Source organism: Pelodiscus sinensis, chromosome 7 (assembly GCF_052426305.1).
Source record: "Pelodiscus sinensis isolate ZL-2025 chromosome 7, ASM5242630v1, whole genome shotgun sequence".
NCBI classification, from domain to species: domain Eukaryota; kingdom Metazoa; phylum Chordata; order Testudines; family Trionychidae; genus Pelodiscus; species Pelodiscus sinensis.
Window position 1 is genome coordinate 21,533,709 of NC_143058.1, and position 14,297 is coordinate 21,548,005.

The 14,297-nt window shown below is 39.6% G+C and overlaps 1 pseudogene; it reads right to left on the reverse strand.

Annotated features, from left to right (window-relative positions):
• Window positions 1-476: 476 nt before the first annotated feature.
• The window catches only part of LOC149524041 (von Willebrand factor D and EGF domain-containing protein-like), a 217,769-nt pseudogene continuing 203,948 nt past the window's right edge, over window positions 477-14,297 (reverse strand).

The window sequence follows — 14,297 nt, forward strand, 5'->3', positions numbered from 1 at the left end:
GGATATGAAATAAAGTATTAGAAAATGCACAGCATATTCTCCTAAACCACAGTTGACCAGTTTAACAGATTTTATGTACCTAGAAAATTACAGTGAACCTCATTCATTTTCTCTGTATTTTCTGATTTCAATGCTATCATAAAAGCTGTATTTTAGAATGAGAATGTAACTGTCAAAATGAACACTTAATGGTAATTCAGAGTTTAAAATCTGATTTTTTTAGTACAGAATTAAGTATATAAGAATAAATTTTGATTTTTAAGTGTATATTATTTAACTTCTGAAAATATTTTTATTTTCCTCCAGCTCTTAAATATAGTGATTGAGCTTTCTATAAAATATTTTAATAACATTATTCACATCTTTCATAAAATTAAAGCTTTAAATGTATGTTCTTCATAAACCTATGCAAAATACTTCAGTTAGACTGAATTATCCCCCCTACTTATTAGTAAAGGAATACAGTATTTTTGAATTTACATTTTTTTAAAGGTTAATCCAGTATATCCGCTTCTCCAAGCACATACATTTGGTCTTATACACAAGCCTCCAAATAGACACTTTTTCTCTCAGACAGCTACATATAAAATAAAGATCAAGTTACAGGCAGTCCCTGACTTACACGGATCTGACTTATGTTGGATCCGCAGTTACGAACGCAGCTTTTCTCGCCCCAGAGGACACGGACTACGGGACCTCGCGGTCCTGCCGCCCGTGTACTCCGGGGCGAGAAAAGCTGCTCCGCGTCTCCCTGGTCTGCAGACCAGGAAGACGCTGAGCAAAGCCGCGGAGGGGTTGCGGCTGCGGTGTGCTCTAGGGCTTTGCTCCCCGTGACCAGCAGACTAGGGAGATGGGGAGCAAAGCCTCGGAGCACGCCAGCAGTGGGACAGCGCGGCGCGCCTGGACTGTCCCGCTGCCCGGGTGCTCTGCGGCTTTGCTCCATGTCTCCCAGGTCAGCAGACCAGGGAGACGGAGCAAAGCCGTGGAGGACTTGGGCGTCCCCACCCCCATGCAGCTAGTGCTCCCCCCCAGCAGACCAGGCTTTTCTTGCCGACCCCTGGGGTAGAGCAGCTGGGGGCTGCCGGGTTGGTCCCGCAGCGCTGCTCCGGACCAACCCGGCAGCACCCCAGCTGCTCTGCCCCAGGAGTCCTGATTCAGCCGCTGCTGGTCAGTTTCAGCAGCGGCTGAATCAGGACACCTGAGGCAGAGCAGCTGGGGTGCTGCTGGGTTGCTCCAGTAGCGCCGAGGAGCTGCGCTACTGGAGCAACCCAGCAGCACCCCAGCTGCTCTGCCCCAGGCGTCCCCAAGTCAGCCGCTGCTGAAACTGACCAGCGGCTGACTACAGGAAGCCCGAGGCAGAGTTGCTCTGCCCCAGGCTTCCAGGAATCAGCTGCTGATCAGTTTTAGCAGCAGCTGACTTGGGGACTGGGTTTCTTAAGTTGAATCTGTATGTAAGTCAGAACTGCCGTCCAGATTCAGCCGCGGTTGAAACTGATCAGTTTCAGCAGTGGCTGACGCCAGTTCCGACTTACATACAGATTCAACCTAAGAACAAACCTACAGTCCCTATCTTGTACGTAACCCGTGGACTGCCTGTATTTAAAATATTCTTGTCACTACAATCATCATTACATTTGGAATACTCTGACAGTTTCTCCCCCAAAACTGATGTGACAAAATAAATTTCGATCTAACTTCTGAATTTGGTGGAAGGAAGGGGTGGGGGAGATTTCAAAATGTATGCTGGGATTAAAAATTATTTATCATAGGATTTTTCACATTTACTTTCTTTTATATTTATCATCCTCTTTTACTCCTGATCTTATCCTATCCTTCTAAGTTTAAAACATAAGTGAAATTAGAAAGGTGTTGTTGGTACTAAGTTATAAGTATGCATCACTTCACTTATAGAACAACCAATTAAAATATATCCATGTAACAAAACCAAACAATCTGTTCCTCTTTGTTTAAAATAAGAATTATCTGATTTCTAGCCTATTTATCACCTGGTTAGCATCTTGTGCTACTATGACATTGTTTTGGCAAAGAAAGAAGAAAACCAATTCATAAGGAACCAGTCCAAAAAGAACATACATGCCATGTTATTATTTTAATTAGATCTCAGGAGTTAAATTTTCTATCACACATTGCCAAAATATTGTCAACTAGTTCAGCAGTTATTGGGAGTGGAATTGAATGGCTTTCAAACTGATCAGACTCAAACCACCTGATATATACTTTTAAGTATTTTCATGATTCTTTCTGGCAGAGGGCCACATTGTCAAACAGAAGTAAAATAAAAATATCTGAATATGTAGGTTGAAATACCAGCCCCACCATTAGAGCATTTTAGTGAGATTCTCTATTTCTATAGTCAAATCTCAGAGATAGTGCACTTTAATGTTTACTGCATAGGTTACTGTGAAAGTCAAGTCTATTTACTTTCAAATAGACCAAGTAAATACTTCTGGAATTTCAGCCTGTTGTTCTGGAGAGTCTAGTGCTAAGACTTTTAAAGCTTAGTTTTAGGCTCCAGAAATCTATATTTAGACATCCACGTGAATAGCTGGATTTTTCAAAAGAACAGAGTATGTTAAAGCTTCATGGAAAACTATCTGGCCTAGCTATACAAATATGCATAAACCAATTTTAATTAATCCAAAATAAAGCTAGTTCAGATCTGAAGCCACAGGTGAAACATCTGGAACTTATGATACCAAATTCTTAGACATAAAATTATATCCACTTGCAAACAATGAATTGTCATAAGCTATTCTGGTAGGCAGTGGGGGAAATAGGTGATGTTTCTGAATAATGGTTCCCATTCTTATGCTTCTCAAAACAATGCCTGGAACTTGTTGCTTTCTGTCCACCACTGGAAATAAATTGGCAAATTTACAGCATTTCACAACTAAAGTGGTTTGGGGGCTGGCAGGTTTGCCTTATAAAGAAAGATTACAAGATTTATGTAGGTTGGCTAAGGCACGATGTGAGGCTTTGGCGAAATGGAGAAAGAGACATAATTGCAGTCTACAGATGTTTAAACCAAAAAATAAAAACACCAAGGGCAAACCTTTGCTCTTAAAGTGGAAGCCATAGAGCATTGTGTGGTGAGAAATGATCCTTCAAAGGAGAGCAGTGTACATTCACCTATAGTACCAGTGCTTTGCCTTGATATGTGTTACTGTGCAGAACATAAGCACACAGAGACCTGAGCAGGCCCCCAAACAACAGACAGTATGTTTTGGGGAGTGAAGGGTGTTAGAAGTGGACATCTACTCTGCAGTCCACTGCTCTGGGGTGGCACAAAGCTGGTATCTTGCCTTGTTTTTATACTAGATAGGGCAAGAGGTTCCTTAAACTCCTTATCCACTCCCTTTAGTACCACTTAGTGAATTTTTGTCTTAGACAGGGAGAGAAACTGTTTATAGTGTTAGCAGGTGTAATGTGATTAATAACACAAGTCGTGGAATAGTTGGAAGTGATAAAACCTCATTATTTGGGATACGTATAATCAGACTATACAAAGCATAAGGAGATGTATCCTCATGTACATAAGGAGATATAGGACAGGCATGCGCTACTGGGGGAGATCAATCCAAATTACACAACTTCAGCTATATGAATGTAGTTGACCTTCAGTCTTCACTCTCCCATTGACTCCACTTGCTCTTCTTTTATTGAGGTAGAATACCAGAGTTGATGGGGGAGTCATGGGTGGTCAATTAATTATGTCTATACTAGATTCAATAAATTGACTCCTATTGGATCAATTGCTGCCCTGTTGGGATATGTCTAGACTTACTGCATCAAGGAATGTGTCTGCTTTTCCGAAAAAAAAAAAAATCAGAAAAGTGGACGCATTTTTTTGGCATCCCTGTAAACCTTGTTTTATGAGGAAGAAGGGATGTTTCAAAAGAGGGGTTTTTTTTCTGACATTTGGCCCTGGGTAGCCTCTTTTGGAAGAAAAGCGGAAAAAGATACGCAAATTGTGGTTCGCAATTTGCGTCTTTTTTCTGACTTTTCTTTGTAGAGTAGACACAGTCTTGATCTGTCTGGTAGAGACAACAAGCCCCTAGTATGAAAAAGGACAGGGGGCAGGGATTAGATGATTTAGCAGGCCTTTCTCTATGACTAATTTCTTTGATGCTCAGCTGATGCAAAATGGAAAAACACTCCCTTCTTCCCCCTGCCCGAACTCCCAGTATTGTAAAAGAAAAATCTCAGAAAAATTCAGGTTTTTTTTTAAATTCAGAAGACAATTGGAATTGAAATCAGAAGGGATTTCAGTAATAACATAGCTGATGTCCAAATGAATATTTCATAAATGTATTTACAAGACACTTTAAGCCACTAAATACTAAAAATGACACAGGCTATGTATGCATTATCCTGTACAGATTCAGCAAGGAATGTCGTTTAATAAGCCAAGCTTATGTTAAAATTATAATCAATAAATTCCCACTAGAATAAAGGATAAATCCCTAAGTGTTAAAAGAACATAGCAGTAATTTGCATGCAAATAACAATCTTTGAGAATCATTTTTTAAAGAATTGAAAGGGTTACAGAGAAAATCTGGAGGCAGGCATGTCTGAGACACTATTCAGAGAGCAGGAGAAAACAAGAATGCTCAGGAAATTATAAGGCTATCAGCTTGACACTTATAACATGCAAATAAAGAGAAAATATTCTGAAGGGCAAATGAGACACCTGTATGCGTTCAATAATTTTAGAACTGCAGATAACCAGCAGGAATTTTAACAATGGGGATCCTCATAAGTATAACCTTCTTATACTTTATAATTTATTGGAATCATGCCCCAATCCTACAATCTGATCCACACTGACGGCCGGCTATGCCTGCGTGGAACTGCACTGACTTCCTCAGAGTTCCATTTGAGTATAAATTTCCAAGAGCTGATTACATTTTAGGGTTGAGTCTTTTGTTGTTTTGGTTTGCCAATCTCATGATGGCTTGAAGAGAGGTGTGCGTGTAGAGGGAGGTTAGTAGGGGCCTCAACTTTAAGTAAATTGATAGAAAACTCTGCTGTCATGGAAACTGCCACAACCTCAGTGATGTGCTATTTTTTTAAAAATAAGTTTGTTGTAGAATTTTTTGAACATTTGCATTGATGCGATCAAAAGTCAGAGGCAGGAGGCAGGTAAAAATATTTCAGGGTTGATTCAGCCTTAACCACGGATAACATTTCACTCTTTTGTAAGATCAGTTCTCTGCATTTGCAATAAGGTTTGAAATTTGACAATTAATCCCTCCTCAAGATCATATAATATATACAGGGCAATGTTTAAACCACCACAGACCTTATTTGCTGGAGTGAAAATCCTATTTATTGATCTTTCCTGAGAAGCTATTCTCTTCAATTACAGATGAGTGGGGAAGTACGCTGGTCTGCCTACCAACCTCTTTATTTAAAGTCAAATAGAATGAGGCTTTTGTGTTCTGTTCATGGCCATTGAAACAATGTCTCCTAAATGTTCTCATCCCAGGCTTTATCCTTGTCGGGTTTGACAACATACTGGTAGCTGATCACAGGTGGAGGGAAGGTTCTAGCACACTGACTACAGAAGTCTCATTCTGAGTTTACCCCAATACAGTATCAAGAGTTTCTGAATTCCATGCTATTAATTGCACAAGCAGTAAAGGAAAGTTTCTTTGTATCACAGCATTTCCTAAGTGTCAATCAACACAACTATTTCCCATGCTGCACAACCTGATTAATCCGTGAGGTGTACATCTGGTTGCTGAGTGAAATTTTGCTGTCAGGGAAACATTTTCAAGACACTTATCAGAGGAAAAATCATTCTTATTTACACTGAGCTAATAATCTTTAGTGCAGAAGAACTGAACCTGGGGAGGATAAACACAGAACTTCTCAGTGGAGTTTCAGCCAATGGTGCCTTCTGCTGAAATGCAGGAGAAACTTTGGGCTGCCACTTGTAATATAGATCCATGTGCACCTTGTCATGCAAGAGCTGGCAGGGTGATTTGGGATCATTATAGTTCCTCATTAATTCACAGCCTCCAAAGCTGAAAAACGTAATATCTTAAATTTCTGAGTTTGAGGAAACTGAGGGGTCTGTATCCTGGCAGCTCCAGCTGCAATTAGATCCTTAAGCTCCCCTTGACCATACTCAGTTTGGGTTTAGGCTATGACACTAGTCATGTCATATTGATCAATGATTTCTTTCTGGTGATGGAGTAAAATCAGATGGCCCTGGTGATTTTTCTGGATTTGTTAGTTGCCTTTCATTATCATTGACCATGAAGTATTGTTAATTACCAGCTGGAGTCATCATAGACTGGAGTCATTCTTTGTGAGAAAGCCCACGGATAACTTCTCATTGAACCTTTCCTATCATACATGAAGTTCTGTTATGTCATTCCCTTTGGTACCATACATGAATTTGTATACAAATGCAAGAAGTATGGGTAATAAGCAGGAACGACTTGAAGTGCTAATAAATTAACTCAATTATGACATAGTTGGTATTACAGAGACCTGGTGGGATAATACACATGTTTGGAATACTGGTATAGAAGGGTACAGTTTATTCGGGAAGGATAGGGAGGACGTGTTGCTTTATATATTAAAAATGTGTACACTTGGACTGAGATGGAGATGGAGGTAGGGGACAGACTTGTTGAGAGTCTCTGGGTAAGGTTAAAAGGGGCTAAAAAGAAGGGTGATGTCATGCTAGGGATCTACTACTGATCTCCTACAGAGGCAGAAGAGGAGGATGAGGGTTTTTTTAAACAACTCACAAAATCATCCAAAGCAAAGGATTTGGGAGTGATGGGGGACTTTAACTATACAGACATATGTTGGGAAACTAAAACAGTGGAGCACAGATTATCCAATAAAGTCTTGGACTTCATTGGAAACAATTTTTTATTTCAGAAGGTTGAGAAAGCTACTAGGGGGAAACCTGGTCTAGATTTGATTTTAACAAATAGGGAGGAACTGGTTGAAAATTTGAAAATGGAAGGCAGCTTGGTTGAAAGAGATCATGATACTAAGGAGTGGTAGAAGGGAGAACAGCAAAATTGAGACAATGGATTTCAGGAAGGCATATTTTAGTAAACTCAGAGAGCTAGTAGGGACGATCCCATGGGAAGCAAGACTAAGAGGAAAAACAACTGGAGAAAGATGGCAGTTTTTCAAAGGGACATTATTAAGGGCCCAAAAGCAAACTATTGTGTTGTGTAGGAAAGATGGAAAGTGTGGCAAAAGACCACCTTGGCTTAAGTAGGAGATCTTGCATGATCTAAAAATAAAAAGGAGTCCTATAAAAAGTGGAAACTAAGTCAAAATACAAAGGATGAATATAAGCAAATGACACAAATATAGAGGGTAATATTAGAAAGGCAAAGGCACAAAATGAGCTCAATCTAGTTAGAGACATAAAGGGTAACAAGAAGACATTCTATAAATATATTAGAAGCAAGAGGAAGACCAAGGACAAGGGTAAGCCTTGATTCTAGCTGTGATTCAAGCAAACATGATTCTAGGATGCATTAATAGGTGTGTTTGTGAGCAAGACACGAGAAGTAATTCTTCCACTCTACTCTGTGCTGACTAGGCCTCAGTTGGAGTATTGTGTCCTGTTCTGGGCACTGCATTTCAAGAAAGATGTGGAGAAATTGGAGAAGGTCCAGAGAAGAGCAACAAGAATGATTAAAGGTCTAGAGAACATGACCTATGAAAAAATACTGAAAAAATTGGGCTTGTTTAGTTTGGAAAAGAGAAGACTGAGAGGGGACATGATAACAGTTTACAATATCTAAAAGGGTGTCACAGGAAGGAGGGAGAAAAATTGTTCTTCTTGGCCTCTGAGGACAGAACAAGAAGCAATGGGCTTAAACTGAAGCAAGGGAGGTTTAGGTTGGACATTAGGAAAAAGTTCCTAACTGTCAGGGTGGTTAAACACTGGAATAAATTGCGTAGGGAGGTTGTGGAATCTCCATCTCTGGAGATATTTAAGAGTAGGTTAGATAAATGTCTATCAGGGATGGTCTAGACAGTACTGGGTCCTGCCATGAGGGCAGGGGACTGGGCTCGATGACTTCTTAGTATTCTATGATTCTATTAAGCCCATTGCTCAGTGAAGAGGGAAAAACAATAACAGGAAACTTGGAAATGGCTGAGGTGCTTAATGACTTCTTGGTTTCGGTCTTCGCCAAGAAGTTTGATGATGAAGGGATGCTTAACATAGTGAATGCTAGTGGGAATAGGGAAGGTTTAGGAGTTAAAATTAAAAAACAAAAGTTAAAAATTACTTAGAAAAGTCAGATGTTTTCAAGTAACTGGGGCCTGATGAAATGCATCCTAAACACTCGAGCTAATAGAAGAGGTATCTGAGCCTTTAGCTGTCATCTCTGAAAAATCATGGAAGTCAGGAGAGATTCCAGAAGACTGGAAAAGGTCAAATACAGTGCTCATCTATAAAAAGGGAAATAAGAACAATCCAGGAAACTACAGACTAGTCAGTTTAACTTCTGTGCCAGGAAAGATAATGGAGCAGGTAACTAAGGAATTCCTCTGCCAAAATCTGGAAGAAAATAAGGTGATAGGTGCCAGCTTGTATTTGTATGGAACAAATCATGTAAAATCAATCTAATAGCTTTTTTGGATAGGATAATAAGTCTTGTAGATAAGAGAGAAGCTTAGGTATGTGGTATACCTAGACTTTAGTAAGGAATTTGATACGGTCTTACATGATCTCTTATCAATAAACTAAGGGAATACAACTTAGATGGGGCTACTATAAGGTGGGTGCATAACTGGCTGGATACCTTTCTCAGGTCCATTTATACTGCACCGTTATTTCAAGATAACTAGCATTATTTTGGAACAACAATGCGAGTGTCTACACAGTCATTCTGCTGTTTTGAAATAATTTAGAAATAAGGTTCAGCTTATTCCTAAATCTGTAAATCTCATTCTATGAGGAATAATGCCCATTCCAAAATAGCTAGTTAGAAATTAGCCGTGTGTATAAGCTCCACTGCTGCTATTTTGAAATAGCCCTTCACTAGGGCCATTCTAAATTATTCCTCTCCAGGACCTCCGGGGGCTCTAAATAGAGATTGTATGTCTACATTAGGGAAGTCTGCCTCAGACTAATTTTGAGGCTTCCCTGCAGTGTAGACGTGCTGTTTTGAAATAAGCTATTTTGGAATAACTATTCTGGAATAAACTTAAAAAATAACAAATAATCTGGTAAAACTTTAAAGACTAACAAAACATGTAGATAGTACCATGAGCTTTTGTAGGCACAGGCCACTTTTTCAAAATAGCTGTTCAGTGTTAGATGTACCCTGAGAGATTAGTTGTTATGCCCTTCCAGCATGACAGTGAATCGTTAATAAGTGAGGTTCCACAAGGGTCTGTTTTGGGACCGGTTCTGTTAAATATCTTCATCAATAATTTAGATGATGGCATAGAGATTTCGCTTATTAAGTTTGCAGATACCACCAGCCTGGGAGAGGTTGCAAATGCTTTGGAGGATAGGGTCATATTTCAAAATGATCTGAACAAACTGGAGAACTCTGAGGTAAATAGGATGAAGTTTAATAAGGACAAATGAAAAGTACTCTACAAAGGAAGGAACAATCCATCTCACACATACAGAATGGAAAGCGACTGTCTAGGCACGAGTACTGCAGAAAGGACTCTAGGGGGTCACAGTGGACCACAAGCTAAATATGAATCAACAGTGAGCTATGAGGGAAGGCTAAAGGAATTGGGCTTGTTTGGTTTAGAAAAGAGAAGACTGAAAGGGGACATGATAGCAGCTTTCACTTTTCTAAAAGGGAGTCACAGGGAGGAAGGGGGTAAATTGTTCTCCTTGGACCCTGATAATAGGAGAAGAAGCAATGGGCTTAAATTGCAGCAAGGGAGGTTTAGGTTGGACATTAGGAAAAAATTCCTAACTTTTAGGGTGGTTAAACTGGAATAAATTGCCAAGGAGGTTGTGGAATCTCCATCTCTGGAGATATTTAAGAATAGCTTAGACGGACATCTATCAGGAATGATCTAGACGGTACTTGCTCCTGCCATGAGGGCATGAGACTGGCCTTGATTATCTCTTGAGGTCCCTTCCAGTTCCAGTATTCTGTGAGGCCATGGAGAAATATGGGCTGTATTTTTTTCTGTAAATGACTCCCTTTGTATTTTCATCTCTTCCAAGTTGTTGGGGGTGGCCGAATGACTTACTCAAGGATGAATACAGACTGAGGCTTAGATGGTAAATCCAAGAAATTAAATTATGTCCACTGGAGTGAAGGCAAAACAACCATGTTGATGGTTACCAATAAAAGTCATCTGGATTTTGACTTGGGGCTGTAGAAATTGTCTTTCATAAAGCTGAAACTGTCTGGATACATGTGGTGATACTAAACTACAAGAATGTGCTCTTGTATGTCTGCTGGCTACTAATTATTTTATGGTGCACTGTGAAAATGTTACTCTGACTTCTAAGGCTGTGGGCAAAAATCTGTGGTGCAAGTATGGGGCTCATCATTGACATTTTGACATAAATAAGAGCAGAATTTGACCCTGTGTTTCCAAGCAGAAAAGTATACAGGCTCTCTGAGGGTTATGCAGGCCATTTACAAAGCTTGCAGGTTTTAGTTTGAAAGGCTTGAACAAAGCAGTTCTGTGTAGGAGAAGCAACAGATAGCTAAATGCGTCCTTGATATTATTAAATTAGTTTAAGCAGAGTCACACCTCAGGTAGATTTGGCCCAGCATGTGTGTGGGGATAGGAAGCAGGCTCAAGTAACTCCTGTAATAATAAAGGTTTGAGTAGTAGCCAGTGATTGGTCCCAGAGTACTGCCATTAGTCATCTGTCCATTGGTTCCAGCAGCCACAATAATGGGCAGTCCTATAGGCTGAGCTGCCTCACGAAGCACATAATACTTGGGCATCAATATAATTTTGTAAAGACTCCTAATATTAGTGTAGAAAACTGAGTTCAAAATGCAAAAATCCAGAGCTACTCTACTGGGTTATATTTCCATGGGAAAAACTATTTTTTATACTTAACATCTGTAAGGAATATGACTTATGGTTCCCCTGGCTCATCTTTGCTGCACCACTGAATTCTCTAGAGCAGCACACTAAGACCCAAACATCTGCTCTCCCACAGTGTCTTTTTTTTAAAATAGCAAAATTCCATACTCAGTGCTTATTCAGATATGCTGTGAGATCTAAAAGTTTCAGTCAAATCTTTAAACAAACACACAAAAAAAGCTGATTAAATTGTCCAATGCGGTGAAAACACTGAAAGAAATAGTAAAAACAGAGTGAATGTCAAACAAACAGGTTTGGAGCTGCTTTCAAAAGTTTTGACTAAATAAACAGAAATGTGCCTGGACTCTGCAGCTTAGATGCCAGTGCAAAGCAGCAGAAACTACTAGAAATATTGAATCTTGATTGTTTTTCCCAGTAAAGAACTTGCCTTTGGCAAGTGATGATGGGGGAAAGACGAAATGGAACAGGCACGAGTCATTGACTAGTAAATAATTTAAAATGTTAAAAAAAGTGAACTAATATGTTTGGCTCAGAGACAATTATGCAACCAATGAGATGTAACTGAGCCAGAAAGATTGCAATAAGTAATTATGCACTGCCAGTGGAAAAAAGGAGAAAGAGTGACATTTACATCCCCAGATGTTTACTTCCTCTCTCTTGTAATGTTAGCAACATTCACGAATCCAAGGAGCACACTTAAAATAACTAATGTTCTTCCCGTTGGGCCATACCATCAGTCTTTTTGTACCTTGTAAACTCTGCTGGCTTGCTAGCTAGCAAACCAGAACTCTCTGGTCCAGCAACATTTATGGTCCTACTGGACCACAGATGTTCCTGGACCAGAGAGCTCAAGGGCATTGAGGTCTAGCGATGTGGCCAGGAGCCCCACGGCAGGGAGGGCTGGTAGCCTGGCGCACCATGGTGTGTGTGTGTGGGGGGGGGGGGGGGAGCAGCAGCCAGGAGTCCTGCAGCGGCGGGGAGGATGGGGGGGGGGGAGGAAGGAGCCCACAGTGGGGAAGGGAGGAAGGCAGTGTCCAGCAAACTCAGTTAGGGCCAGCGGCACAGCCATCTGAAGGTGGGGACTGGAAGCTTGTGGCGGGGAGGGGTGGCAGGCTGGGAGCTCATGGCAGGAGACCTTGCCTGGTCTGGAAAATTTCCTCATTCTGGACCAGTCAGGTCCAACCTATACTATGTTAAATTACACTAGAGAACCTCTAGCGTCTACTAGAAGGGTCTGTATTGATCAATGTTAATGCTCTTTAGAAATCACATTTGTGTAGGGTGCATTACCCTACCATGTAGCCGAGCCCTTGAACTGAATCAAGTTAGTTCCACTGAAAACAGTTGGTCTACGCATGGAATAAAGGACTACTCAGAGAAAGGGAGGCAGAATTAAATCCTAATGTATTATAACTGTTATTCAAATCAAATAAATATAAGGGAGAATATAAGAGACACAAACTGGTAGCATCTTTGGGCCAACATCTGTATGTAAGAGAGATGAACTTACACAGACTGGAAACTTCTCTCTCCCCAACAGAAGATGGTCCAATCAAAGATGTTATATCACCCACCTTGTCTATCTAATATCCTGATACTGATAGGGCTACAATGTATATACAATGTATAAGGAAAATATAAACCATTTATAAGGTTATATCCAGCATGGATGGTAATCATAATGTTATAATTATAAAAGCATTTATGGGTCTGGCACAGTATTCCTATCCATCCTTCAGAGAGTGCACAGATGCTGTGGCCTACACGTTCAGCCACTTATCTAGACACACCAATTGAAAAGACCAACATGAAATAATGTAATGAGCCTTTTTCACAAGATAATTAGGATTTTGAATTTGTGTGATATTACCTCCCTAGAGAGAGTTCTCTCTGAGTGCCTGCTGGTAACACCAAAAACTAGCTCAAGTATTGTGATACCAACATTTTTTGTCTATGATATATGGTATACTGTACCTATGTAGGTTTTTAGTAAATAGGGTGTGATGTTCATCTGCATCGTGGCACAGTTTAAGTGATATTTGTCACTGGAATCATTTTATATGTATGCGTATGTATAGTACATCAAGATTCTCTGCGTGTACGCATATGTATATATACACTGAGCAGAAATGATCAATTTTGTACGTTAGGAACAGCATTGAAATTAACATTATGCTGATTCCCAAGCCTTATTCACCACCAGTATTCCTACGATGCAAAAGCCAATACATTAATCCATCTCCCATACTGTGTGTCATCTTGATCTTAAATGTATTCAGCTTATCTGCCAGCATCATGGTAATGAATAACTATGTAAGAGAAAATATTCCCTGAAACATTTTAAGATAAGGTGATTTTTAATTGCATTTTTATGTAAACTGAAGTGAGATGGGGTAGGCTTAGTGTAAGAACACATCCAATGACCTTGAAAGTATATCTGTTTGGAAGGCTTTACTACAAGCTTTAAATAGTTCTGTCTTTTGAAATATATGACATTTTTCTGTAAAATATAACAAAATATGTGTAGTTGGGAAGACCTAAAATCAATACTTCAAGTTTAAGACCATAAAAATGAGTTTATATAAAATATCCATAACAGACAGCTGCATGAGGTAGAACTTTGGATTTCCCCATCTTTTTGTGTGTGTACACATCAGACATTTATATTATTTTGTATTGCCTATTTATAAATGTTTTCTTTGTAAAACACTGAAGTAGAAAAACAAGGTCTAGTTACTATATTGGTTGCTTGCTAATATTAAAATGATTACAATTCATGCTGACTGGCCCAAGTACTACACAATATTGTGTTTGATAGGAGGAAGAGATGCTTATGTTTAGTATACTGTTTGCTCCTCCACCCAGATGGGCAATCACGGACATCTGGGCCTACACATTTCCCTCCATTCATGCACATGGGATATCAGATACTCATTTCATATGTATCAACAGGTAACATGATTGCTGGTACATATTTAGTCAGACTTTACTTCAGGATATATTTACATAATTTCATAAGGTTAAGTTTTTGTAATTAAAAGCAAAAAGTAATTTGGATGTGAAAATCGTAAACTCTGGGGCTTGCAATCGTCTATAAATCCTTTTAAAATTTGCTGAGCTCCATTGTGCAAAATCCTTTTAAGGAGTCTTCAATAAGCACTGCCTCAATGGAGAAATGAGAGAGGCATTAATTACAATGATTCTCAAAAAAAGCAAACAAGAAATCTTCGGCAGCAACA